Source organism: Vipera berus (genome assembly GCF_964194415.1).
Source record: "Vipera berus genome assembly, chromosome: 5".
Taxonomy (NCBI): Eukaryota; Metazoa; Chordata; class Lepidosauria; order Squamata; family Viperidae; genus Vipera; species Vipera berus.
Genome location: NC_138207.1, coordinates 37,889,286 through 37,917,272, shown reverse-complemented (window position 1 = coordinate 37,917,272; position 27,987 = coordinate 37,889,286). Strand labels below are relative to the sequence as shown.

The 27,987-nt window shown below is 37.4% G+C and overlaps 1 protein-coding gene across 2 annotated transcripts in view; it reads right to left on the bottom strand.

Annotated features, from left to right (window-relative positions):
- Positions 1-27,987, bottom strand: part of GPC1 (glypican 1) — a 230,513-nt gene that overhangs the window by 120,451 nt on the left and 82,075 nt on the right. The window contains exon 1 of one of the 2 annotated variants that reach the window (XM_081328831.1): positions 27,587-27,766. The exons of the other annotated variant lie outside the window; for it this stretch is intronic. The gene's annotated coding sequence lies outside the window, so the exon portion shown is untranslated. Of the gene's footprint in view, positions 1-27,586; positions 27,767-27,987 lie in introns of those variants that run through there. 2 annotated transcript variants of the gene reach the window in all.

The window sequence follows — 27,987 nt, the reverse complement described above, 5'->3', positions numbered from 1 at the left end:
ACTTTTCTGAATTCCTGGATTATAAGTATCTATTTAATTCTGACCTCAAAGCTATTTCCAGAGGGGGAAGGAAATTTGGATTCTTGGTCATCAGGGAAAATCAGATTTATAGAAAGAACTTACCAAGAAAAATAAATACCTTTCAAGAGGAGACATATGGTATGTTGCAACTAATTCAAATAACAATGACTTCAAACCACAAAGAAATCCAAAATAACTTTGAAAATATAAACCAACTCATCTCTTATTCAACTTTATAACAAAAAAAATTCCAGGAAAATACAACAGAGAAGGAGCAGATAAAACAGATAACTGAACACATATTCAATAATAGAGACTTAAAGACATAATCCTACAAAACAAAGAAGTATGACTTAATCCAAGTGGAAAAAAACATACAAGAAATACTGGATTTGGAAAAGACAACCTATATTCCAACACCACAAAATAAATTTGAGGATAAGAAAAAAGACTGGATAAAATGGACCACAGAGATGCCAGGGAAAACACTAGAACTGGAGAAACAAAAAATGACAAGAGAAGCAGAGAGAAAAAGAAGGAAAAAATTTCCAACAGAAATGAGTGGGCAAATGCCTCTAACAAAGATACTGTACTTGACTTACTTTTTATATCTACAGTAACACCTATAAGAATATGGAAAGATTCTTTGACTCAGCAGAACATATTGATTAAGAAAGACATTGAGCAAAAGAAAAAGGCTAAAGTGAAAATTAAGAAAATAGATGATGGGGCCTATCAGAGAGAATATTTAAAAAAGAAACACTTATTTGAGAATGGTTAAAGAAACAGAAAAAATTTGGATGCGAATTTGACCTTAAGAGGGAAGAGCCCTTCAAGTAACATAGGACTTTCTTTTTCTTTCTCCTTTTTCTTTTATTTTTGGATATGAGTAATATAAATGAGTTGGAATGGCCTATATAAAGGAAATGTTTTAGATATCTAAAGATGATTGACTTTAAGAAAATTATAAATGGATTTAAAAATGTTTTGACTAAGAGCTAAAAGACTAGAGCAGACATGTCAAACTCGCAATGTCATGTGACGTCACGCAACATATTGGGACAGTTTTGCCATTGCTGGCAATGGGGTGGGCGTGGCTTCCGTATGATGCAGCCAGAGCGCGGGTTGGCAGTTTGACACCCCCGGACTAGAGGATTAGATTTATTAAATGGAATATTTCAAGATTAAATACATTTTCAATTATGGTAAAAAAGAAAAAAAAATTGGAAATAAATATGTGTTAGCTTACAGGAAATGGGAATTTTAAGTAGCATACTATCTATTTTATTCGTTTTCTTATTGTTCTTTCTCTTTTTAATCTTATTTATTCCTTAAGAATGGTAAAAGCATTGGATGGTTTACAGTACATGAGAAAAATAGATTTAAATATTTAAATGTAATTAACTCTGAGAAAAACTTAACCAGTAAAAATGTTTAGAACATTGTGGGAAAAACAAATGTAAACAAGAAGAACTGTAAACAGGATACATGATGAGACAACCAGAATGACTAGGTAGAAAAGGAATATTATATTAATGTGATTATTATTTGTAGAAATATTAGAAAACTTTTATATTTAACTATCATTTATTAAAACAACAAGAATTGTATTAACTTAAGGTTGGTAAAAGAGAACGCTATGGGGAAAAGAGGAAATTAAGTAAAGTTATGTGGATTATAGATTATAGAATTTAACTGTTAGTGAATGTTTGTTAAATGTAAACCCAGACAACATACTGTCTACCGAATATTTATTTATTTATTTATTTTATTTATATTTAAATTTATATACCACCCTATTCCCGTAGGACTCAGGGCGGTTTACAGGGAAAATTAAAAGTTAAAATACATCATATACAATTAAAAATGATTAAAACTAAGATTAAATTAAACCCTGAACTTAACTAAAACCCCATTAATTAAAAATTAAAACCCCTCAGTCTGGGCCAGACAACTCAAAAAACCAAGTTTTCAAGTCCCTACGAAATGAGTGAAGGTCGGGGGCGGTCCTAAGCTCCGTGGGAAGCTGGTTCCAAAGGGCCGGCGCACCCACAGAGAACGCCCTTCCCCTGGGGATAACCCGCCGGCATTCCTTAACCGGCGGTACCCTAAGAAGGCCCTCCCTGTGGGAACGCACAGGACGATGGGAAGTTGATGCCGGCAGCAGGTGTTCCCTTAGATAATTAAGGTGATTATGTTAAAAAAATTAATAAAACATACTTTAAAAAGACTCCTTTCACAAGCACTTCTCTTTTCTTCCCATAGCAATCATTTCTTGCAATGTAGCTATATTTGCTGCTCTTTCCCCTTGCTCAGACATGTGGATTTAAAGGGAAAGAATGCAAGCTTCCTTTCATACAACTTAGATAGTGATGGAGGGAATCAACTTATTTGCACTATGTGGCTTCCACTGGCTTGTCTGTTCTTCAGGGCTTTTTCACAACTTGGTGAAGAGGCTTCTCCATTGCTCCAGTGAATGTCTGTAATGCCCAAGACCATTTGTGGCTCAGTCTAATTGCTACAAGCAAGCAGCAAGCAGCACCAGCATCCAATGGCATCAAAGCCTCTGTCGAGACTAGAAAAGTCAAGTAGAGAACCTCACAATTGAATGAAAAGGAGCAAATGCAAATATAAGAAGATCTGCCTCTAACCCTTAAAAGATATCATGAAAGTGCTGTAAGTAATAAAAACTGATTACCATTTTGTGAATTCATAAAGTAACAAAACAAGCAAAAATCATGTATACACAAATTTATACATATACCCTATGTATATAGACATATATCTTGTCTCTAGTTCTGAATCACAGATATGTGAAGATCACCCATCACTGAAATGAAGGCTGCCCATCTTGGAACTCATTCAGTAAAATCAGTGAGAATTACCTGGAAACATGACTGAATACCTGATTTTGTATATATGGTACAAATATCCTGGTAGCAAGTTTAATCATGCCTTCAAATAGAAAAACTTCTATTATATTGTGCTATTACTCATATTTTTGAGAGTTTTATAACCTATTCCACATAGCTTTATATCCATCAGAAAGCGTAGAAATGTTCTCTTACAGAACTTATAAATGCAAACAATTATCAAATGATTAAAATATACAACCATTAAATTGACACAGGACGAAATCCCTACAGTGTTCCACTAAATTAGAGAATCATGCATAACATTTCAAATACAAAAATACATTTCTTGCTGAAAAAGATACTTTAGGAAGCAACCATTTCAAAACTTAATGAACATCTGTCTAGCCTCAAAATACTGGAATATTTAGCTGGACTGCATGGAAAGGAATTGATACATGACTTGAAAATTTTGCCAACATTGGTCGTTTTGTAAAATTAGTGCTGGGAATCTACAGGGTCCTATATATAACTTAGACAAAGAGCTCGAACAATCATTTTGTGGTTAATTATGGTAATCTGCACTAGTCCTGACAGAGAAATACTTATTGAAATATGTGCGCCAGAAGTCAAATGAATAATGAGAAGCAGACCGCAAAATAAAACACCATCAAACAGGAGGAAAAACGCACATGATCAAATTTTGGTAAAATCATGTGGGGAGTAATTATAGTGTCTCCATTCGTAATTCTATGTAGTTACAGTTACTCAATGTTTTCATTTAAGTATATGGTTTTTAAGAAAATGTTATAGGTCATTACAAAATTAAAATTAGCCTTCCATGAAACTTAGCAAGATCATTCTCATGCAAGTAAGTTTTTTAAAATTTTATTGGTGATGCACCCATTTTTATTATGGTAAATGCATTTCGTAACTAAATATAGATCCTGGCGTACCACATGTGAAGATTTCCATGATGCCAGTATTTACAAGTTAACACTGTTAACACTATTTTTTAAAGCTACCTGGAAATCTGGCATGCCGCAAAGAAAATAACCTTAAACATTTTATTTCTAAGAGTGCTTCTGTTCTGACCAAGAATATAAAAGAGCAGAAATCAAAATGATTTTCCAGCAATTGTTGAAAAATATGGTTAGAAAGCCTGGCAAGGAACAACTTTACCAGTTTGTCTTCCAGAAAATAGGCATTTTACAATTGGCCATGGCTCATAGCATGGTATCAAAAATGCACTGGCAAAAAGGGGTTATCTACTCTGAGATACAGTAATAACTGTTGGGACTAAGTGGCCAATAAAGTATATGTTAGTTTTCAGAACTGACAAAGACACTAACACCTCAAAGTGTTGCCATTCTCACTGTGTATGGAGCACTAGGTGAGCATCTCAGAAATTGAATAATCAAGTAAACAAGTGAACAACCCAAAAAAGTATCTGAAGATGGATGCCACTTTCCTGAAGATTACAGTTTTTAGGGTTTTAATTTTTAATATATTAAAATGGATTTTTGTGTCATTGTTTGACTGTGTATGAGTTTTGGGTTTTTAGCTTCATGAGTTGCCTAAAGCCATATATGCAAAGTGGGTAGCTATACAAATTCAATCAATCAATCAATCAATCAATCAATCAATCAATGCTTTGTATTAAGCCAAACAGTGATGTGACTTTCTTCCCAAGCAATCTTTTTCAGGGAAGCCCTTTAGAAATGGCATTCATAAAGAATGTTTCCAACCAAATGAAGTATAAATAAAAGCAGTACTGGGCTATGGTGATTGGAAAAATTATACATGATATGTTGAAAGAAAGGGAAAGAGAGAAATAAAAGATTAAGAGGCTGAAATAAGAAAAGGCTATAGCATTTATTTTTAAATAACAAGGCACAATAAAGGGGCATGGCTATAGACCTGTTAATTAATATGTTAATGTGGTAGAAGTAGACATAGAGATTTTCAGAACTTTGTGAAATATTTCAGATCTATGTAAAACCAATGAAACTGGTAAGAAATTCAGAATGGATATCAGAAATTATTTCTTTTTTACATAAAACATTGCCAAAGTTTGAATTTACTATTATAACATTTAGGATGGCTTTTCAAGTTTTGATATATCATAATGGCTATAATTTATCCAAGGATAATGCAAAGAATAATTTTCTGCAAGCACACAAGTTGGACACTGGCTGTGGAATTCCTAATTTAATATTATGGAAATTATATGTAGGAATAGATAGGCATGCGGGTGTTCGAAGGAGGCTTTTACAATTTTGGAGAGTTCCAGTCACAAATTTAACAAACTTTTTATTTATTTTTGACTTTTCATTAAGACTGAAAATGCAGGATATGTAGCAATTTTTCATGCCACATATTTGTAAACATGTATGTGATAAAAAGGGACGCGGTGGCTCAGTGCGTTAGGATGCTGAGTTTGTCGATCAAATGGTCGGCAGTTTGGCAGGTCGAATCCCGAGTGCCACGTAGCAGAGTGAGCACTTGTTACTCGTCCCAGCTTCTGCCAACCTAGCAGTTCGAAAGCACGTAAAAATGCAAGTAGAAAAATAGGGACCACTACGGTGGGAAGGTAAAAGCGTTCCGTGCGCCTTTGGCGTCTAGTCATGCCAGCCACATGACCACGGAGACATCCTCGGACAAGTGCTGGCTCTTCGGCTTTGAAACGGAGATGAGCACCGGCCCCTAGAGTTGGAAACGACTAGCACGCATGTGCGGGGGAACCTTTACCTTTTATGTGATAAAAACACCCAAGGTGAAAATTGAATTTATATTTTATTTATATCATTTCTATCCTTTTTAGTTCTTTTTTCAGATGAAAAAAAATTCCAAACTAGTTTTTATATGGCCAAGAAAAGGAGATCTTGCCCAAAAACGTATGAAAGGCAAGATACAGAATTTAAAAAGGGGGGGAATAAAGAGAGAAGAGGAAAAAAAGTCTAGCTTGAGCACAAATTCTGAAAAAAATGGCCCAAAGGAAAAGGTTCCCATTAATTGGTTTTGGGGCAGGAATGATAGAACAAGCTGTTTTCCTTTTGGAATGGCTTTTTGCAGAATTTAGTCATTCTCATTTGCTGCCCTACATTTCAGCTAATAAGCATGAAACTTCAAGAAATTATCATAGGAGCCAGGTCCATTTTGCAGCTTTCAGTTGCTTCAGGTTTTTTCCTTTTTATGATAAGAGAAAGTGTAATTTCCTGGTGTGATATGTAACCCAGATGGCCTGAATATCTATTTTCTGTCATAAGTATTTCTTATATATAGCTTTATATAGGCCAGAAAGTTTATTTTTTCAATCTTCTTTTCAGTCTATTCTAAAAAGCTGACTTACTTCTACTTCATCCAGCCAAGCCATAATGAGTACATGAAGCATCCAGATATGTTATTTGTAGAAATGCCCACAGCTGAAGCAACTTAGGAAAGTTAGGTTTTAAAGCCATGAATGTTCTGTTTGCTAAATATCTACAAGTTGGGATGTAATAATCTCTATTTTTGACTTCTCCTTGACTGAACTTCATAAATAGTAATAATTTTATCACAGCATAAATCAGTTTGAAAATTAGTAGGAAAACAGTTTTAATAACTTTACTTAAATACTCATGTAAACCATATAAATGAACAAATAGCACTGTACATTTAACAAAAGGAAGAAGTAGCTGGATACATAAATACCAAAACAAAAAGTTGTTAAAATCTGATAAATATAAAATCTGTAAAAATAAAGCAAGCATTTTATTAATTTAATATTATCTACAGTTTAAATGGGACGCGGTGGCTCAGTGGGTTAGGACGCTGAGCTTGTCGATCGGAAGGTCGGCAGTTTGGCGGGTCGAATCCCGAGTGCCGCGTAACAGAGTGAGCGCCTGTTACTCGTCCCAGCTTCTGCCAACCTAGCAGTTCGAAAGCACGTAAAAATGCAAGTAGAAAAATAGGGACCACTACGGTGGGAAGGTAACAGCGTTCCGTGCGCCTTTGGCGTCTAGTCATGCCGGCCACATGACCACGGAGATGTCCTCGGACAAGCGCTGGCTCTTCGGCTTTGAAACGGAGATGAGCACCGGCCCCTAGAGTCGGAAACGACTAGCACGCATGTGCGGGGGAACCTTTACCTTACAGTTTAAATGTAAGAGAGGGGGTTGGTTGCCCTTAAAAGTAGCACTTGGGTGGCCCCTTTGGGGAGGAAAAAAACCCTACAAGGATCTTCAAAGTATTGAATAATTAAATGCCCTTTTAAGGGGAAAGATTTTTGAAAGTATAGCAAGTTCCAGTTCCAGACACACTTAGAACTGATTTTCTAAACTCATATCCCTGTGTTCAGATCTGCTGTTGGGGCCAATGCAGATAACAGGATTTTATTAAAACAAGATCAGGGGTATATGTCAGGGGTATATCCAGTTTTGGTCACCACGATGTAAAAAAGATGTTGAGACTCTAGAAAGAGTACAGAGAAGAGCAACAAAGATGATTAGGGGACAGGAGGCTAAAACATATAAGGAACGGTTGCTGGAATTGAGTATGTCTAGTTTAACGAAGAGAAGGACGAGGGGGGACATGATAGCAGTGTTCCAATATCTCAGGGACTGCCACAAAGAAGAGACAGTCAAGCTATTCTCCAAAGTGCCTGAAGGTAGGACAAGAAGCAACGGATGGAAACTAATCAAAGAGAGAAGCAACCTAGAACTAAGGAGAAACTTCCTGACAGAACAATTAACCAGTGAAACAACCTGCCTCCAAAAGCGGTGAATGCTCCAAAACTGGAAGTTTTTAAGAAGAGTTTCCTGCCTGAGCAGGGGGTTGGACTAGATGACCTCCAAGGTCCCTTCCAACTTTATTATTATTATTATTATTATTATTATTATTATTATTATTATTATTATTATTATTGTTGTTGTTGTTGTTGTTGTTGTTGTTGTTGTTGTTATTATTATTATTATTATTATTATTACCCTGTTACTTTTACTCAGTCTCATAGAAACTTTTGATACTGTTAATCATGGTATCTTAGTACCTATATACCATTACTTGGCTTTTCTATTAGTCAGTTAATCATCATGGCTGCTGTTTCTACTTACTTATTTTGTGGATATTATTTTGTTATTTAATCTGTTATTTATTTTGTGGAAGTTTTTATTTCAACATCTTTTAAATTGTTTTATAATGTTAGAATTGTAAGTCTCCCAGAGTTGAGCAGCCATAGAAATTGTGTGTGTGTGTGTGTGTACACACACACCACACAGATGCACATTCATTGTAGGTCAAATAGATGATCATTTTTCAATTCTCTGACAATTTTGATACAGAGTACCAAATAGTTCTTTCTCTCCAATGCCATGTAATGCTTAATACATTATATTAATATAAACACTGGGGAACTGTTATAGGGATTTTAGGGGACAATGTCAATATTTTGCTGAAGGCAAACTCTATTTTTGCATTGTTTCTGAATCAGGAGACCCAGTGCATATCCCAGATCAGTGCTGCTGGAATAGATACCATAAACTGAGTTTGCTTCCTGGAAAAAAAGGATATATTGTGAGTAGATGTTTTAACATACCGTATATACTTGAGTATAAGCCGACTCGAGTATAAGCCGAGACCCCTAATTTTACCCCCCAAAACTGAAAAAAGTTATTGACTCGAGTATAAGCCGAGGCTGGGAAATGCAGCAGCTGGAGGCTGGATCCCCTGAAAGACATCTCTGCTGAGATGAGAGAACGGGGTGGCAAGCCGCCGAGAGAATGGGGCGGTGGAGTGCTCCGCCGAGAGAATGGGGTGGCTTGCTGTTCTCTCGGTGCAGCACGGCAGAGGCTGGATCTCGCGAAAGAAGTCTCCGCTGAGCGAGAGAATGAGGCGTCTCAGCACCCATTTTCTCGGCGAAGACTTCTTTCGGGGGATGCAGCCTCTGCCGCCCCTTTCTCTCAGCTGCCAGGGCAGCTGAGAGAAGGGGGCGGCAGAGGCTGGATCCCCGAAAAAGTCTTCGCCGAGAAAATGGGCGCTGAGACGAGAGAATGAGGCATCTCAGCGCCCATTTTCTCGGCGAAGACTTCTTTCGGGGGATGCAGCCTCTGTCGCCCCCTTCTCTCAGCTGCCTGGGCAGCTGAGAGAAGGGGGCGGCAGAGGCTGGATCCCCCGAAAGAAGTCTTCGCCGAGAAAATGGGCGCTGAGATTTTCTCGGCGAAGACTTCTTTCGGGGGATGCAGCTTCTGCCGCCCCTTTCTCTCAGCTGCCCAGGCAGCTGAGAGAAAGGGGCGGCAGAAGCTGCATCCCCCGAAAGAAGTCTTCACCGAGAAAATCTCAGCACCCATTTTCTCGGCGAAGACTTCTTTCGGGGGATGCAGCCTCTGCCGCCCCTTTCTCTCAGCTGCCCAGCTTCCACCGCCCCATTCTCTCAGCGGAGGCTTGCAGAGGTGGCGGCGGAGCTGCGCGCGCAGCTCTCCAAACCGCCGCAGCCCGTTTGGAGAGCTGCTGCCTTCGTCCATGTTTGATGAAAGCAGCAGCTCTCCAAACTGGGGGGTGGAAGTTCTTTTTTTTTTGTTCACTGGAGTATAAGCCGAAGTGGATTTTTCAGCCCAAAGAGTGGGCTGAAAAATTCTGCTTATACTCAAGTATATACGGTAAGTGGAAAAAGTTTCTCAGAACCTGAGAAACAGGATAGTCATTTGCAAAAGCTTGCAAGCTCAGAACATCTACACATTTATTATCAACAAAGTAAGCCACTTCCTCAATGAGCAATCAGGAAGAGGTTCAGGAAGAAGTTCTCCTACTGAACACAGAGATAAATTGGGTACTGAGAGAAACATATCCAGTTACTAAGATTTTTGCAAAGATTTCCTTATCTCTTAAAATAAATTTGGTTAAAGAAGATTCTGAGAATCTTCCATTTTAGTTGTAAGTAGCTATGAAGAACTGAACAATAAGTAGTTTCTATTCTGAATGAGACTGTACTTCATTAAGTTGCATTTAATGAAGTGAGCAAACAAGAATTTATCTGATCTTCTTTCAGAGATACCTTTTAAAAACTCTGATCCTTCTCAACATGGTGAGAATTATTTGCTTTAATTTCCATTTGAAGTTCACCTAAGGATTTTTTTCTCACTGGCTTCAAAAGGTAATAGATAAGATTCCTTAAGATTCTGTAACTTGGTTATGCAATAAAACTAATTAATTAAAAGTACAACTCTAAGACTTATTTTCTATATCTTTAGTTTTCTCCATATTCTTTGTTTATATTTTGGCCACTGGTTTTAATGGACAAAAAAAAAACAACAGACAAAAAAATATTAATAAACATGCGGTAAGAATTTGGAAAAGGTTGGCTCAAGTGACCATTCTGCCTCTTATTAGTCTTTAAAAAGCCACGAATGGAAAACAAGACAAACTTGTAAAATAATATGGGCTATGATTTAGTGATCATCTTAGAGAATTGGTAAGTTGCATTAGTGGTTAGTCTGCCTTGCTTCTACACAATCAGGCCATACTGTACCACACATTCTTAGCATTTCAAGGCTTACCAACTGCAATTAAAATCTTTTCTGAATTTCTGTTCCTGCCCTAACTAAATATAGCTATAAAACCCTATGTGACAATTTTGATATTTTTTTTGGCTCCCCAGCCCCAACAACATGTACATACCTTACTTTATAGCCATCACAATGATTATTATGGTGATTATGATTACATAATAATAATGACAAACACCGAAAGAATTTTAGCATAGAAATAGTAGTGGAATTTGGCCTAGATAAATCTGCTACATTAGCAATAAACTGAGGGAATGGACAACAGTAATGGAATTGAAATACTGAATGGCCAAATGATCAAAAACCATCAGGATGAAGCCTACAAATACGTGGTCATTTTACAGTTGGATAGCATCAAGCATGGGCAAGCTAAAAATGGAATTAATACAGAATACATCCAAAGAATAAGGAAATAGTTTAAGACAAAAGTGAACAGTGGAAGCACCTGCCAAAGCCATCAATACCTGAGCCATACCTGTGATACAATACACTGCTGGAATTATTAACTGGACACAAGCTGAACTGGACAGTTTGGACCAAAAAACAAGAAAATTGATGACTAGTCCCTATGCATAACTATACATCCCCATAGTGATATTGATAGATTATATCTGCTCAGCAGTAATGGAGGCAGAGATTTACTTCAGGTCAAAGAAACTGTCGAAGAAGAAAAGTGTGCATTGGCTGATTATGTAAAAGACAGGCAAGAATAAGCATTGATTCAAGTTAAAAGCTGGAAGTTACTAACTGTACAGGAAGCAAAGAGTAAATATCAAAATAATGCCATAAAAACATGAACAGAATGCTGGCAAGGAAAAGCATTACATAATCAATTTCTACAAACAATTGGAGGGAAAATAGATAAAAATAAAACCTGGTAATAGCTTACAACTAGAATATTAAAACATGACAGTGAAAGCTTTATTTTGGCTGCTCAAGAGCAAGATATATAAACTAATGCAGTCAAGACCAAATTGAAAAATCATCAAATGATTCAAAGTGCAGATTGTGCAAAGAAGCAGAAGAAACAGTAGATCATGTTCTCAGCTCATGCAAGAAAATCACACAATGCAATTATAAATAATGACATAACAGAGTCAGCAAAATGATTCACTGCAATATCTGTAAAGTATCAGGTCCCAATAATGAAAAACTGGTGGGAATATAGAGTTGAGAAAGTAAAAATAAGCATGTTAAAATATTGTGGAATTTCCAAATACAAACTGATAAATTCTTGGCTCATAAAGTATCAGATATAACTGTATTTGAAGAGAAGAAAGTGTGGAACAGTAGAAAAGAAGACAAAGAATTGTAGAAGATCACAAAATATCAACATCTGAAAATCAAAATTGAAAGTTTATGGCATAAACTGGCCATGGTGGTCAGTGTTTATTAGCACACTGGGTGCCACACACAAAAATTTTGGACAGCACTTAAAAAATAAGTGCACTCACAAAATTTCAATCTATCAGTTGCAAAAGGCCACATATACTATGCTGATAAATTACAACATTCTAGTTTCTTGGGGAAAATTCAGTATGTATGAAGGCCAACAATAGCCAAGGAACTGGCAGCTGTGATTTCACATTGTTGTGAATATATTATAATAATACTATTAAAATGAATGAATGCACAACATAAGAGCAGATTAAGAGAGTAAAACAAAGTTAATGTTTCAAACACATTATGAAAGAAGAAAAATTGAAAGAAAGAAAGCATTTGGAACAACAAAAAAGTAAGGTTGAAGCATTGATGCATGTTCCAAAGAAACAGCTAGCACAAGTATCAAAACATGTCAATTGTAATATAAAATATAAGCACCAATCACTGCAAGAAACAAACCAGTTAATGTACACCATGGCTGCAGTTATAACTGAGTAAAATTAACAAAAAATAAAAAAGAAAGCCAAACAATGCAACACCAAAATGGTCAGGTTGAAAAACAAGGTTAGTACGCTGAGATCAGATGCAAGCAAGCTAAATAAGAAAAAAAAAGTTGAAGAACAAGAAGACCTAAGAATAGTGGAGAAAAGGGCAAGGAATACCAAGAATTGGTTAGTCTAGGTGAAGATGAACAATATGGTTTTAGTTGAAATATGTCATTGGTCTATAGCCACTTTCTGCCAAGCAGTTTAACAATTGCAAGGAGATGCAATTGAAGATTGGTTAACATCTGGCAAAACCTAACTGATAATGAAAAATCCAACAGAAGAGGCAGCACCAGGCAAATAAGGCCAATTACCTGCTTGCTAATAACTGAGCAGAAACTGCTCAAACAGCAAAGGAATAAAAGATCAGCTCCTATTTGACAATGACTTTTGGAAAGATGCAACAGAAGGAAGATCAAAGTAAATGATGTTGAATGGAGCTTGATTGATTGCAAGAAGGCATTCAACTACCTGCCACATAACTGGATAATCAGGTGCCTAGAAATAACAGTAGTCAGTAGAAACATCAGACGTTTGTGCAAAGATCAATGGTACAATGGAAAACACAGTTGCTGGTCAAAGGCAACAGACTGGGAGAGGTTAATATAAAGAGAAAAATCTTTCAAGGAGACTCACTACCACTACTACTGTTTTTCAATGTGTTGATTCCTTGTCAACAATACTGAACAGGTGAGACCACAGCTAATATTAAAAACATGACATTAAACCTGCTTTTCATGGACAATGTGAAACAAATAGAAAGACAACATCTGAAATAGAATTGCTGCTCAACACTCTGTATATACCAGGGGTCTTCAGACTTGGCCCTTTTATGACTTGTGGACTTCAACTCCCAGAATTCCTCAGCCAGGCTGAGGAATTCTGGGAGTTGAAGTCCACAAGTCATAAAAGGGCCAAGTTTGAAGACCCCTGGTACATACAGTCAAAGTATTACATGGCCAGTAAATTTTTTTAAAAAACCAATGCAGGCAAAGCAGATAACAACAAAACCTGATAATGGCTAAAAGCAGGAAATTTGAAGAAAGGACAGAGGGTTCTGGCTGCACAAGACCAAGACTTAAGAACAAATGCAGTAATAGGCCACAAATGCTGCCTCAGAAAAGAAATTGAAAAAACAAGGACAACCAGTTAGGTGTTACAAGAAGGTCATAGAGACTGATCATGGTATATAGGAATATCTGCAAAAAAGACCATTTGTTTGCAAGCAATAAGTAGTGGTATTACAAAATAGGCAAAGTAATAGAAAATGAAGATGTCATGGTTCCGATTAATGAGACAGTTTAAACAACATTCAGGCATTATTTTTCTAAAAAGTCTATAATAATGAGAACGAAGCATTGGCACTCATTGATGGGTGCCAGAATCTGAATTCTCCTCCCCAAAACCCATCATATCATGCTCAACTCCCTCCCACAAGTCATTAATCACATTCTCCAATTAGCCCAAAACTCAAGCTTCACTTCCGTTTTGCGTGCCATTCTTATATAATTTATACATCCGGGTTAGCATACTCCTCACCGCAGCTTCATTATAGTCAGAGCAAAAACATCCAATGTTTGCAGCGTTGACAGAAGAAGCTAAAGTGCTTTGGGACTTTAGAATTCAAACAGACAAACATCTTCCACAAAAGAGCCTTGGTGGAGCAGTGGGCTAATGCCTCCTTAAGTAAAACCAGCTGCCTGCAATTAGTGCAGGTTCGCATCCCACCAGGCTCAAGGTTGACTCAGCCTTCCATCCTTCCGAGGTAGGTAAAATGAGGACCCAGATTGTTGGGGGCAATTAAGCTGACTTTGTAATAATGCCGCTTGGGGTGTGTGTGAAAGCCCTAATAAGCAGGCATATACATAGAATGAAGGCTACTGCTAGGTTTGTAAGCCGCCCTGAGTCTTCGGAGAAGGGCGGGATATAAATGGAATTAGAATAAAATAAAAATAAATAAATAAATAAATAAAAAACACCCCAGACTTAACAACTGTCAATAAGAAAAACAACAAAAGTCTAGATGGCGGATGTTGCAGTACCTGGAGATAGCAGAATACAAAAAGGAAGAACTGGAGCAAATCACAAACACAAAGACTGCATATAGAACAACTGTGGTCAAAGAAAGCAAGGACAGCATAGAAGAAACCACAGATGATAATAGGCGCCTTGGGTGCTCTTCCCAAAGAACTAGAACACCATTTGAACACTATCACATTGACAAAATCTCTCTCAGTCAATTGCAAAAGCATCTTTACTTGGATCAGATTACAACCTGTGACCGTACCTTTAACATCATCAAACAATATCTGCCTATCCCATGATTCATGCGAAGGACTTAACAGGTGGATAAAAATGACAAATCAGTCTAAACTAGACTGCAGTTAAAATGCATGAATACACAACTCAAGGTTGTGTATTAAGATTAAGAGAGTAAAATATAATAAAGTAGAAATGGTGGAGAATGTTCCAACTACGTTAAAAAGCAAAGAAACTTGGATTAAGTAGCTTGTTTAATAGTTTTAGTCCAAAGACTAAATCTTCATAGAATATTTGAAACACAAAAGGAAGAGGACTGAAACAACAGTGCCCTATGAAAGTATATTACTGTATCATTTTATGGAATGTAATTGTAAGAGCCACTTTAATTCACTGGGTACTTTCACTTGAGAAAGATTATCAGTTCCACTGTCCAACAAAATGATAATGAAAAGCAGTCCAGTCATCTGTATGGAACACACAAAGCATGTGTTTCATCAAGGAACTGATACAGTGAGACTGCCAAGAATTTCTCTGAAGACAGAATTACATGAAGTGGTCCAACAAACAGAAATCCGTCTCAAGTGTCTTTTCTACTCCATCACACTGGTTGTTCTTAATTGGTACAGAATTCACATGGAATATTTATTTTAATCCCCAGAAAATTCAGCATCCCTTTCCAGCAAATATTCACATGGAGGTAATAAGAAGACAAACATTCTGCAGGAACACAGAAATTGGTATCCTGCTGTGAAAGAACTAAAAAATCCTCTTCTTTCTACATACATCTAAACTGAAAGCTTGCAAAATATGTGCAGTTTTAAATAATGGGAAATATTGTTATCCACTATCTACATGAAAAATGTTATTTCAGATAGATATTTCATAAAAAAATTGAATCACTATGTTTTCAGTTGAGAAATACTTTGTCTACTTCAACATGTCCCCAGATTTCAGAGTTGTACTTAAAACAATTGATATTTTTACATCAAGATCTACTATTCCTTCAAGAAGTTCACTGTGATCCACATATCTGTCTCTTCTTATTTTGTCCTTAAAATACCTGTGTAGATTAAGCTGAAATAGAGATTTGTTCACATATTGTGCTAAACTGATTTAAATCAGTTCCAAATGGATCTTGGTCACTAGAGAAAGGGATTTTATAAAGTGAGAAATAATGGATATATGTAATTTTCCCATTTAAAAGAACATACATTTGAAATGTGGTATACACTGACTAAATTATCCACCTTTCTGGATTATTGATTCCACTGCTAAATGTGTCTTGCTTTTAAAAAGCATCTTCTACTAGTCAATCAGGACCTGCACTTCTGTAACTTGAATTCATTATTCTAGTCCCTGTTCTCTGATCTAGTTCTGTGTGATCATTTCTCATGGCTAAACATGCCTATCTCCTCCAAACTCAATTAGAGGACTTAATTTCTAGTGCCATGAACACTACTTTTGCTCTTCCAGTTTATCTGAATCTTTTTTAAAATGTAGTGCTCACTACTGGACAGAATACTTGAAGGGGGTCTGACCAATATAGGATAAAGTGGAACTGTTAACTTGCCTTCTTGTGGAAATTATAATTCTATTGATTCAACTCTCACCAAATCATCCAAGTCATAAACAATATTGAAAAGTAGAAGGCTAAGGACTAGCATATGAAGGCTAAAAAAAAATGGGAGGGGATTTTCCCCCTGAAAAATTAGAAAATCCAGAAGACAAAGGGATTACAAAACTCCAGTGAAATATTTTACTTTAGATTAACAAATACAATAGGACAAGTGAGATTGCTAGGCTTATTCCCCGCAAATGCTCTCTATAAATTTGTGATACATAGGAAGGCTTTTTTTCCCTAGTGATTCATTTCCAGTACAAAAAAAGACAAGAATACAATAAAACTATCAGAAGAAAAAGCAAAATTCAGTTCTCACTCAGGGACACCACCATTTTCACTGAAGAATTCAGTGTCTCTTTTGTTTGTGGGTTTATCTGTTTTGATAAACAAATTTGATGGATTTGCTCTTAAGTTTTAAAGCACTAGAAAAAAACACAAAAGAATCAGTGCCCCAAGAAAATGTGCAAATTATGATGAAGTACATCCAAAGTAAATGTAATCATTGTCTGATAAAATTATACTTTCATGGAAAAAAAGAGAAGAATTATTTCAGGGTATCCAGAAATGTTGTTGTTGTTGTTAGCTGCGAAGTCGTGTCCGACCCATCGCGACCCTATGGACAATGTTCCTCCAGGCCTTCCTGTCCTCTACCATCTTCTGGAGTCCATTTAAGCTCATGCCTACTGCTTCAGTGACTCCATCCAGCCACCTCATTCTCTGTCGTCCCCTTCTTCTCTTGCCCTCAATCTTTCCTAGCATTAGGCTCTTCTCCAGTGAGTCCTTCTTTCTCATTAGGTGGCCAAAGTATTTGAGTTTTAGCTTCAGGATCTGGCCCTCTAAAGAGCAGTCAGTGTTGATCTCCTCTAGGACTGACCGGTTTGATCTCCTTGCAGTCCAAGGGACTCGCAGGAGTCTTTTCCAGCACCATAGTTTAAAGGCCTCAATTCTTTGGCGCTCAGCCTTTTTTATGGTCCAACTTTCACTGCCATACATTGCAACTGGGAAGACCATAGCCTTGACTATACGCACTTTTGTTGACAGGGTGATGTCTCTGCTTTTTAGTGTGCTGTCTAGATTTGCCATGGCTTTCCTCCCGAGGAGCAAGCGTCTTTTAATTTCTTGGCTACAGTCCCCATCTTCAGTGATCTTGGAGCCCAGGAAAATAAAATCTGTCACTACCTCCATTTCTTCCCCATCTATTTGCCAGGAATTGAGAGGGCCGGATGCCATGATCTTGGTTTTCTTAATGTTAAGTTTCAACCCAAGTTTTGCACTCTCCTTCTTCACCCGAAGCACGAGGCTCTTTAGTTCTTCTTCACTTTCTGCCATTAGATGTTAAAAGGTAAAGGTAAAGGTTCCCCCGCACATGCGTGCTAGTCGTTTCCGACTCTAGGGGCCGGTGCTCATCTCCGTTTCATAGCCGAAGAGCCAGCGCTTGTCCGAGGACGTCTCCGTGGTCATGTGGCCGGCATGACTAGACGCCAAAGGCGCACGGAACGCTGTTACCTTCCCACCGTAGTGGTCCCTATTTTTCTACTTGCATTTTTACATGCTTTCGAACTGCTAGGTTGGCAGAAGCTGGGACGAGTAACAGGCGCTCACTCTGCTACGCGGCACTCAGGATTCGACCCGCCAAACTGCCGACCTTCCGATCGACAAGTTCAGCGTCCTAACCCACTGAGCCACCGCGTCCCCTTCATTAGATGTTACATCTGTACTAAAAAATGAACCTTGTGATATACCACTTAGTTCTCTCATGTGTATTCGTTAAGCATGACTGTTAAACCAATTAAGTATCCATTTAACTGTCATAGCCTACAAGTCATACTTAGCTAGCTTACTAATCAGAATATCATAAAGTCCATTGGTTTGCTGAGATCAAGATATATTATATCTATAGCATCCCTATAGTCCATTATGTAAAAAAGTTGTTTGAGGGGAAAAAATGAGCTAAAGTTAATCTGGAAAGACTGGCTCTTGACAATTCTACATTGACTTCTGGTAATTATTTTTGAAGACTTACAGATCAATCTCTTTACATTCTCATATAGAATCTATATGAGATTCTATAGAATCTACACTCTATAGCTGCCTAGAACAAGTTTTATTTTAATGACAGAGGCAACAATTTGTCCTCTCTATTCATTTGGCACTTGAGCAGGGGCAACCTATTAGAAAAAGTTGTCCTACAGAAAGCTTTCTCCTAGGAATTCTTCAGGAAAGAAGTACTCCTCTGTTAACATTTGCCCATTAGAAGAAATCAGTTTACTGAAGAACATTCTAAAGTTACTTACTTTTAATCCAGAAAGAAAGGGCAGGATTATAGCTGGAGAAAAAGTGACAGGCATTAGATCAGGGGTGTCAAACTCAATTTCATTGAGGGCCGCATCAGCATTGCGGTTGCCCTCAGGGGGCCGGGTGGGTATGGCCTGGGTGGGTGTGGCCTACTGGGTGGGCGTGGCTAGAGTGCGTATGGCCTACTGGGTGGGCATGGCCAGCTCTACATCGTTCACATCAAGGGTGCCTATGAGGGCCTGGGCAGGAGTGGGACAGATCTGAGGGTCTCTGGCAGAAGGAGGGTCTCTGGGCCAGGGCCAAGGCAGTGGGGGCCGTTCCCTCACTGTTTCCAGGATGGCTTCGCAGGCCACATGAAACCACTTCGCGGGCCGGATCTGGCCCCCGGGCCTTGTGTTTGACATGTCTGCATTAGATAATTTGGAAACCTCAGATAGTTATCAGACCAACAAACTTTGCCCTCATTAGCATCGTGCATTATTCCCTTTAATATCAAATTCAAACTTCTTAACAGCAAGAAGGATAATGGCATCTCTTGAAATTAAGATATCAATGTCTTCCTGTTTATATATTTTCCATGCATTATGGAACACATACAGAAGGTCTTGGATCAATTCCTAGCACCCCCAGCTAGAATGATTGGACAGCATGTAATTTCTATGTTATCTATTTTGCTAGACAGCCCAGAAAACTACAATCAATGAAGCTAGAATATACAGGTTAACCTAAAGTTTGATTTGTTGCTTAAAGAAGGCCATAGTTGAAAATATATATTCTGTATTATAGAAGGCTCAATGTGTCCAAGAATGGCAATTTGGTGTAATGTGGGTTGAATGGACCTGAGAACATTCTGGGACGTAGGAATAGTAGAGAGGGAGTGATGTTTTCTAAATTAATTCCAAACCAGATATAACCTGTAGCCTTTCTCAGATATTTATGCCTTGAAGAACAATAAAGCTAGCCTCACATCTCTATATTTTTTTGGGAGCACACTCTTCAGTGAAATTAACTGTCACCGGTATATTTTCTGTTATTCTGAATTAGGTGAGAAAACCCGGCTATATATACAGTAGGAAACTGCTATTACAAGAGCTTTCACACATAGATGGAAAGGGATAAGATCGTAGGACCAGACAATTTCACAACTCCTTTGCCTGAAAAGGCTTTTCTTATGAAGATTATTTTAAAAATATTAGTGCAAATATAGTTTCAGATGCTGATCATAATCTAATTTCACCTGCATTCTTATTTCTTCAGCTTTATTAAGGCTTCTCTATAGATGCAACAGTAGCTTATTTAATTATAAAACCAAGCTTGAAATTTTATCCTTTATTCTAGTTTAATTTTGTTGCAAGACAGGAGCTAAAATAACTAATCAGATGATGATGCATGGAAAGAAAGAGAAAGATTTCTCTGATGAAGAAAGTGGATTACATATTCTGACAGAATTCCATATCGTTGTTACAGTACCTTAAGCCTGTTGAGAAGTATGGATATAAAATAGTTGTTTTTTTAACTTCAATGTGTTTTTTCTAATACCCAGTTAATTCTTCTGTATGTATATTGTTGTGCTTTTGTTTCACATATTATTTGAAAGTTAAATTTTATGAGGAAAATGTTCTTTTTATAGGATGTCAGAAAAGTGAAAAGCATCAGCAAATTTTAAATTGTACATCTTAATGTGCAATTTAATTGACTTTTTCTATTTAGTATATTCCAACATATAGAGAAATAATATTTATCTATCAATAATAAAACTTACTAGTGGTATTATAAATAATAATGAAAAAGCTATACTGTCTACATTCCCATGTATCACCATACAAAGACTAAGCATTCAGAATAACTTTTGAAAATGAGAACATGCATGAAATACTTATGATTATTTTTAATCAAAACTAAAAATAGATTTTTCTCCAAGGAACTGATGTATTATTGTAAATTTAGGCAATTATACAAACACCTGCGATGTTTGTTTTGACCCTAAAGGCCAATTTACTTTTTGATAAGGGAATTGATTCTGCAATTGCTGCAGCAAACAACAACATAACAAATGAGAGATACACATATAAGCATGAAATGGCCATGCACCAGGTTCTAGAGAACATTTCTTACAGACTTATAAATTCACATCTCCACTTTGGAATTTGGGTTAGGATTAGGATGTATAGGCTGAAATAGTGTAGGCCTGGAAACTAAAACATATGAAGAATGGCTAGGGGACTTGGGTTTGGCTAGTCTAAAGCAAGCATGTCAAACTCACGTCATGTGATGTCGTGTGACGTATCGCGACTTTCTCCCATTGCCGCAATGGGGTGGGAGCAGTTTTGGCGTGATGCATCCGGCCCCACGGGCCAGTGGTTTGACATGCCTGGTCTAAAGCAAAGAAGAAACAGGAGAGACATGATAGCTATGTTCCAGTATCTGAGGGGCTGCCACAAGGAAGAGGGGGGCAGGTTGTTCACCAAAGCACCAGAGGGAAGGACGAGAAATAATGGTTGGAAACTGATCAAAGAGAGAAACAACCTGGAATTAAGGAGAAACTTCCTGACAGTGAGAACAATCAACCAGTGGAACAGCTTACCCCCAGAAATCATGGGTACTCCATCACTGGAGATTTTTAAGAAGAGACTAGACATTCACCTATACTGTGTGACACAGTATAGGTTGTCCTGCTTGAGCAGGGGACTGGACCAGAAGACCTCCAAGGTCCCTTCCAGCTCTATTCTATTCTACATATCCCTGAATACAGGTAGGCCTCAACTCACAAGTTGCATGTACTACTATTCAATAGTTGAACAGCAATTATTCAAAATTACAGTGAAACTGAAAAAAGTGACTTACAACTGGTCCTTGCACTTATAACCATTGCAATATCTCCAAAATCATGTGATTATGATTCAACCACTTGGCAGGCAGCTTTTATTTATTTATGATGGCTGCAGTGTCCCAGTGTCACACAATCACCATTTATGATCTTCCCAGCTGGCTTCCAAAATACTGTATAAAGTCAATGGGGAAGCTGGATTCACTGAATGATTGGACACAATTATGGGATGACTCACTTAATGAATCATTTAGCAATGGAAGTCCCAGTCCCAACTTCTGGTCAAGACTACTTGTATAAATTGCCCCTGAGACACATTATAGCTAAAACAATAAATTCCTTTGAAAAAATCAAATTCAATTTTGATCTCTGTGTTAAAAAAGAAGGACTTGACATTGTCAAGGAACAATCTGATTATTCATTACGGCATGATTACAGCCCCGGTGGCAAGGCATTAGAATGCAGTATTGCAGACTAACTTTGCCCACAATCTGGAGTTTGATCCTGATGGGGCTTTACGTTGACTCAGCGTTCCAGCCTTCTGAGGTCAGTAAAATGAGAACCCAAATTGTTGGGGGATATATGCTGACATTGCAAATCAGAGTGCTGTAAAACACTATGGGGCGGTATATAATCTAGGTGCTATTGCTATTGCTTTAACTGATTAAGCATTTAACCAAAGAAACAAGTACTTTTGTAGTTGATTGGGACCATGTGATATTATTTTTAATCACCCTTGCTAAAGTGAGTATAGGCTTCATTTAAAGAACATATTACACACAGAGTGGGATACGGAATTCTTCTGCCTAACATGGTTCACATATTTTGCTCTCAAAAAGTTTATTTTAGCTGGCGCTTAACGGCTGGGATTTCACGGGACTTTCTTGGCAGGGATTCAAAGGTGATTCATCCTTACTTTCTGGAATATTTAAATCCAAGTTTAACCCACAGCCTGGATTTCCTGGTGGCTCCTAATGAAGTAGTTACCATGAACAATCCCTCTTAGGTTTTGAGATCATTTGAGGTCAAACAGATTTTTTCATTTCCAGCCCTTCAAGGACTACTAATGCTATCTTTGTTGTTGTTGTTGTTAGTTGCGAAGTCATGTCCGACCCATCGCGACTCCATGGACAATGTTCCTCCAGGCCTTCCTGTCCTCTACCATCTTCTGGAGTACATTTAAACTCACACCTTTGTTGTTAGGTTATAGTTTAAAAAAAGCACCTTTCTGAAAGCACCTTTCCCTACCCTGCCTTTATTTTCCAGAGAATTAGGGAGGATCCCTTCTGAGAGTTTTTCTCCGTCATAATCTTTCCTTTGTTATCAGATTCCTCTTATCAGATCATAGTCTAAGCTGCAGCTCTTCCTCCTGCCTCCTAAGTTTATTCTTACAGTCCATTATAGTCCCATAGCTTCAATTCTGTGGCAACCTTAAAAAAGGGGGTAAACATCTGGTCCTTTTTTTTGGTTAGGCCTAAAAAAAGTTGAGGAAAAACTTATATTTTAAATTTCAGCAGAATTCAGAGAAAATGTAGATAGGCTTGGTTAAAGTCTTAGCATTTTTTATTCCAGGGCAGTCCTTATACCTCATTGCATTTAAAAGGTAATTTTAATGGCAGAGAATTGTATGAACACTGTATGAACAACAGAATTCCTACTGCAACAACGAGAAATAACAAAACTTCACCTGCATTTTGTGGAATTTGGGCAACCCGTCTTTTCTTTGTCTATCAGACATTATCTAGTTTCATGCCAAGCCTAATCTAACTTGCCCTTTTATGAAACTGAAACTTTAAATCCTCTTTTACTACAACCTTTTCAATTATGTTCAGAATATAATCAAAATGTTAAAAGGTAATGTTTGAGGTACCAATTATATATATTTACATCTTTATGAACAAAATATTATATTGATTAATACCATGTATATTTATGTTAATTGATATAATATTTTGTTCATAAAGATGCAAGCGAAATAGAGTTGAAGGTACTTGCAGCTTATTTAGTTGTGGTTGTTTTGAAATATAGTTTTTATTATTTAGTTTTTAAAGTGGTCATAGCCATGACAGTATTAAATTTGGTCTCTGCAGAGATGAAAAGGGAGCAGAAAATAATGAACAATGGGTTGTGTAATGGATGGGATATTTCATTTTTCCAAGAGAGGACATATTCTTTTTAAGAGACAATAAACTTTTGGCGTAAACAAGCTTACCTATTTGAAAATAATTACAGTAAAGCCTCAGTATTACCATTAACTGACATCTTGACAATGTTTGCTAGCTTATGTTTAGATGCCATTATGTAGCTAAGGTTCTTGAGCAGTGGAAGATTAGGACTTCTACATTTTGGGATAATCACCATGTGCCGGGGCTGCAACTTTTGTCCTACCTGGAAATTGTGAAAGTTGTGATCCCAATATATAAAGAGTTTCCCAAGTAGAAGAAGGCTAATGTGACATTCTACTTTCAGGAATTAATTTTGTGCTACATAGGATTAGCTGTTGTGATGTAAAAGATAAGCAAGTTTAAAGGACTTTATTACTGAGATTTGTTTAAGCCAAATAATTCCGTTGTACAAAAATCAAAGCATACAATCTAAGAATGAAACTTAAAAAAAGAAAGTGACAATTTCCAAGAGAAGTTCTTGCTTCCTACTCTTTCTTTCCTCTGCCTGTCTCCACACTGATTATAGTCCAAAGTAGCAATTCATCATCACACATGTATTGAATCACTTCTTACACATTCCCTCAACTTGTAATTCAGCTACTGTATGACTTCTCAACTCTGAAAAATTATACCTATGATTGGGAATACAGGATATGTTGATTTCCTATGAATTTCCTATTCGTAAGGTGACAGAAGTAGATGCATTCAGTGTAATGTCTCCTGGGCCTCCTTCTCCTACAACCCTCCACTCCCAGCAAGCAGTACAGAAAACTAAATGTCAGAAAGAAGAGTTCTAGTGTTGCTATCTTTGAGTCATGCTAATTTTCTTTGTGGAGAGAATTTTAAACCAATGTTTCATACTGTGAAATATACGATCATGCCCTTCCCCCAGCCCGACATAATCTGGGTACAGATTCATGACTGCCACACATCTTTGTGTCCACTTATCTACTCCTCACTAACACCATGTGAGAGATGAATAAGTTATCTGTGCTCTGCAAGTCAAGGTTTGCTATGTACACAGAACAATACATCTGTTTCTGATCTCTTCCTGACAACTGCCATTTGACAGTTGTTGCTGTATTTTTTTATCATGCCATCTCTGATATGCAGAGGAGATGACAGTAAAGAAAGCAGCCTGCCCCAGCAACAGCAGTCCTTATAGTGCCAGAGGAATTGGAAGTAATATTCAGCCATGTGCTGACAGCATAGAAAGGCAATTCTGGAATAGAAGCAATTGACACTATCTATTCATTTGGAATAACTTTCTTCATTTGAATGACTGAGTGTGAATTCATTAACTGTGGTTATAGATCATTTAATTTATTTTCCTCCAGCTTATTTTCCTCAGCTTTACTCTCAAAACAAACACTTATGTATAGTTATTTATAACTTAGAATTCTAAGGCACCTAACTCAAGTGTGATACTGGGAAGCTTCATAATTAAAAATAAAACCAAGCTACATCAGATAAACAAAAATAAAATAAAATTAAAAAATGATAATAACAGAAGGAACCAAAATGTACCATATGGAAAAATCCAACATAGCTCAATCCAGGTGGAGCCCCCCCCCACTCCAATTTATACAAGGGTTAGGAGGAAAAGCCAGGTTTTGAAGGCTCATTTAAAGGACAGCAGGAATGTTTGAATCTCCAGGAAGATATTGTTCCAGCGGGTAGGGAAATGCTGCTTTGGACTTTTTTTTTTTGACAAAGAAGGCCAGCTTCATAGGCTTCATCAGATGCCAGTACTTAGATGGTGAGTGAAATGGAAGCCTACTCTGTGGAATCTTACAGGGTGAGTAGAAACAATGGGAGAGATGCAGTCCCTCAGAAAACCAGCCCTAATCCTGAAGGGCTTTATAGGTGACAAACAGCATTTTAAATGGCATCTGAAAGCTCACTGGTAACCACTGCAACTTCTACAGCAGAGGTATTACACAGGTGTACCAAGATATATCTATAACTACATGTGCTGCTCCATTTTGGATCAGCTAGAGCCTCCAAGAGGTCTTTAAGAATAGTCCATCCAAAAGTAGAGCAATCTTTTCCATCTTCATTACAGAGTTGTTAAGATTAAGTCTATTCTGACATGGCTCTAACACTGCTCATACAACCTGCTCACATGCATGCTAATTTCCACAGGCCACATCTGTGGTACATTTACTATAAAATCTTCTCAGAGCAGTTGCAAACATTCAGAGCTGAGTGGCAACTTAGAAGCTTCATTTAACCGTCAGAAGCAATAATATGAGCAAAATGCAGAAGTATTAGGGGAAATGATGGAAAAGCATTGCTTCCAAGCTCTGTTAGCATAAGCAGTCTTGTTTACTGTGAAGAGGGGAGAGGGTGTTAAACTCTGAAGAACTGCAGTGAGCTGCCTTTCCCCAATGCCTCTTCACTTCTACATCAGGAGCCAGGTAGAAGAAAATATTCTCAGCAATGAGCAGAAGGGAAAACTATCCTTGTAATAGACACATTCAAACTAGTGCAACAGAAACAAGGTTGTCATGGACAATATCAGCAACAGAGTTAAGTAGAATAGTTAGTTTACCAACCCCCTTCATAAGGCAGCACTAACTAAAATCATGGACATCAGAAAGAAACAAAGCACCAATTGCTGGACCAAATGTAATTGTTTAGCATTCTCTTTGTTTTTCTATATGGCTAGATGCAGCATCATAATAAGATATATTAAATAAATGCATGGATCTTTTTGTATATCTTATTTCTTTAATACCTTTGCTGAAAGTATAATTGGAAGGCTGCAATGAGCACAGAAATAGCTGAGTAAGCAGACTTAACGGTGTACTGAGCTCTAGCACCTTGTTGTGGGATAAAACTCATAGATACTGCGTGTATTGTGTTACCTTATGCTTTTTTAGGCACTCACACCTACCAGAAGAAATGAACTGAGTTGGGCCAGCCCCCCCCCCACCTCCTGGATTAACTGCTTGCACCACATATTCATTTTACTAACTAGGCATTTCTAGTGCAGATAGCTACTAAATACAAGGGACAATGGATAAAATGACACCATGAATTCCTGCTTTCAGTAAGTAGCCAATTGTTGGCATTGTTCATTATCCAATGAAAACATTGGGCAGTTTCTGATTCATACCACTTGGAAACATTAAAAGCAAAGGAAGGCACTGCTGAAAGCCCAACTTGTGAAACAAAAGAGTCTTTTGTCAACCCTGCACAGCTCACATGGCAAAAGCAAAGGATATGCGTGTGTTCTAAAAATGTCCAGCCAAAACAAATAAAAGTCAAAACAGTAGCAAATGAAGATGCAGCAATATTACAAACACAGCAAGTACACATGAGAGGGGCTCACCAGCAACCTCATTACTTTTAAATATATAAACCATAGAATGACAGATCACATGTAAACACAAACCTACATGTCATTGAAAATGTTACGAACACATAATTAAAGTTGAAAAACTTGGGAATGTTCTTACTATACTACCCTTTTAAATGTTGTATTTCTGTAAAATATGTAAGAACTGAAGGTTTCTATCCAGTAATAAATTTACCTGGAAAACTGATGCTTATTAATGGCGTACTGCTTTTTTGTTTGTTTCTTGTACTCAGTTACACTTTAGTGAACACAAACAAATAATTCTTTTTTTGTCTGTCTTGACCCTAAACACAGCATCCCTTGAGGTTGTAAAAGTGGCAGAGAAATAATATGCCCCACTGCTTCCAGTACTTAAATCTGTAGCCAAGCAACTTTTACTGAAATAAATGATGTAATGAGAAAAAGAAATTACGTATATTTTACCAAGCAAGCTAAGCATGCAGGGGAGCTTTGAATATGAGCAGTAGAAAGAAACTAGGGAAATCTGGGTGAACCACAAAGGGCCATTCTGCTTCAGTTAAGGGATGCAGAGAACGAGTAATTAGATCTTATTACAATAGCGGTTTTGCATCCAGGTCTCAAGCGTACAGTTTCAAGAATACTCCTTTCAGTTCCCTTAAGTTGTGGCTCAGCAGTTTTGAAAACCAATTGCCTTGGATTTCAGCATGATACAGTTAGTTTTTCTTTTAAAAATACATACTTATACTCACCTGCTGTCTGACAACTTTTCCTTATTTAGTCACATTTTATAATATAGTGCACAATCTATAAATATGCTTAAGTCCAATAGTTCAATTGCTCAGATTTCAATTACAAATTAAATCTTTTGCTTAGCAGTCATCTAAGACTTGAGATTCTGTTTATAAAAAGATGATTCTCCTTCAGGCTGGTAGCCACATGTATTAATAGGAGGAATGAGGCAGGAGTCCAACAATCTATTAAAAGCACATAGCTCATTCATGAACATGGCAGTGGACACCTGTTGGTATGTATGTGTAAGTGTATAAAATGTAGGTTCCATTAAAATAAGCAGAATGCAATAGTGATATCTCTTATGCTTCAATTCATACAGAAGCTGACAAAATATTATCTTTTTACAGCCTCGTGCTAA